The following is a 2,500-nucleotide window of genomic DNA, read 5'->3' as shown; positions in this document are numbered from 1 at the left end:
TGGACTTTTTCGTAATCACGGCGGGACACATTGAACGAGCTCTAACGGATCTCTGCACGCATGGAACATGGTGGCGGGAATCATTGCTAGAACCGAACGGCGCCTCTGCGCGATGCACAAACCCCAACAGGAACCTCGTATCGGCTGCCGAGCCGGAGCTTGAACAACTTGGACTTTCACCTCTAATTTATATCAACTCACCACTCCCCGAGGGATCCGCAGAATTGCTTCTGGGTCCCGTATCGTTATTTGCGATTCGTGTTTGCATTACACTACATTGAACTATTCCAACTTGTTTATCCGCATGGCGAACATTTGCTGCATAGAACATTTAAGTTCCACTTCGCTCTCCCCTACGTGGGTCTGAGCTTCGCTCTCAGGGAAAAATATGCCACATTTGGTAGGGAGACCCGGTTTCATCACGCTTTTGTGCCCCGCACCATACATACCCTCATAAATTTATTCATTGGATTAAATCCAAGGAACACCAGATCATGCACCACTACCCATAATAGCTCATCGAGCTTAGCGTGAATCCTTCGGGTTTCCCTAAGAAGTTCGATTGGTCTTGCAGAGTTTAAAGACAACGAAGCTTAGTTTCAAGCAATGGTTAATATACGCGTATTCAAAACCCTTAGCTGTTACAACTTTTTACTAGAAACCATCACGACGAAGTCTTTGGGTCCGTAGACCCGTGATGTACTGCTCCAGGAACGTTTTGATAGGGTGGAAGCTCAAAATCATAGGTTAAAATCATCGGCAGAGCCCACCAGACACCACTTTTGCTTCATTAGTTCGGACTATAGGCATACGACGATTTTTATCGCGGAGGGGACGTATGACCCAAACGGGGGCTTAATGACCCACTGCCACTGCAAACCATGCTCCTACGACTAAATAGAGGTAAAACTACGATTTGGTGCAATCTTCATGTTTGACCTCGTAGCAAGGTACCCTCCCTATAGTAGGCAATGAACAAATGATCATAATCCCAGGAGGGCAAAAATGGGAACCCGAAAGGAAAGCGCTGTTGGCGCGCCTAAGCTACTGGCCCGTAGAGTAAAAATGGTACCCCCAACAAAGTTGTCGATTGACATTCTGATTGCACTTTTATCATCTAGGGTGCGTTCCTTACACGTTTTGAGGGGTTTTAGCGAAAAACATGTTTTGAGCCACACGAGCTCTCCGGCCCGTTCGGTGCACATTTTTGAAAAAGCTAGGAGCTGCCCCTAGGTTCGGGGTGTCACAAAATATTGAAAAGTGGTCAAAAACCGCTATCCAGAATCGGATGTAGAATCATTAGACGAACTTAAAATTGTTCTACGACCAATGTCTGCGACGTTTAGTATTCAAGATATGGCCCGCCCTAGGTCTGACCTGGCATTTTCGTGAAAATTTAAAGCATGGCCATAGGGACGGGTAAAATAGCTATTTTGAAGCAAAAACCACCTCACTTTAAATGGCCATAACTTTTGAAAAACAAGAGCTAGGGTGCGTTGTCGACACGTTTTGAGGTGTTTTAGCGAAAAACATGTTTTGAGCCACACGAGCTCTCCGGCCCGATCGGTGCACATTTTTGAAAAAGCTAGGAGCTGCCCCTAGGTTCGGGGTGTCACAAAATATTGAAAAGTGGTCAAAAACCGCTATCCAGAATCGGATGTAGAATCATTAGACGAACTTAAAATTGTTCTACGACCAATGTCTGCGACGTTTAGTATTCGAGTTATGGCCCGCCGTAGGTCTGACCTGGCATTTTCGTGAAAATTTAAAGCATGGCCATAGGGACGGGTAAAATAGCTATTTTGAAGCAAAAACCACCTCACTTTAAATGGCCATAACTTTTGAAAAACAAGAGCTAGGGTGCGTTGTCGACACGTTTTGAGGTGTTTTAGCGAAAAACATGTTTTGAGCCACACGAGCTCTCCGGCCCGATCGGTGCACATTTTTGAAAAAAGCTAGGGAGCTGCCCCTAGGTTCGGGGTGTCACAAAATATTGAAAAGTGGTCAAAAAACCGCTATCCAGAATCGGATGTAGAATCATTAGACGAACTTAAAATTGTTCTACGACCAATGTCTGCGACGTTTAGTATTCAAGATATGGCCCGCCCTAGGTCTGACCTGGCATTTTCGTGAAAATTTAAAGCATGGCCATAGGGACGGGTAAAATTGCTATTTTGAAGCAAAACCCGTCTGACTTTAAATGGCCATAACTTTTGAAAAACAAGAGCTAGGGTGCGTTCCTTACACGTTTTGAGGTGTTTTAGCGAAAAACATGTTTTGAGCCACACGAGCTCTCCGGCCCGTTCGGTGCACATTTTTGAAAAAGCTAGGAGCTGCCCCTAGGTTCGGGGTGTCACAAAATATTGAAAAGTGGTCAAAAAACCGCTATCCAGAATCGGATGTAGAATCATTAGACGAACTTAAAATTGCTCTACAACCCCCCAGTCCGGACGCCTCGTATTCGAGATATAGCACTTTGTAGGTCTGACCGAGCAAATTT

This window comes from Anopheles arabiensis (genome assembly GCF_016920715.1).
Source record: "Anopheles arabiensis isolate DONGOLA chromosome X unlocalized genomic scaffold, AaraD3 X_pericentromeric_contig0026, whole genome shotgun sequence".
Classification (NCBI taxonomy): Eukaryota; Metazoa; Arthropoda; class Insecta; order Diptera; family Culicidae; genus Anopheles; species Anopheles arabiensis.
This window is presented reverse-complemented; position numbering follows the sequence as displayed.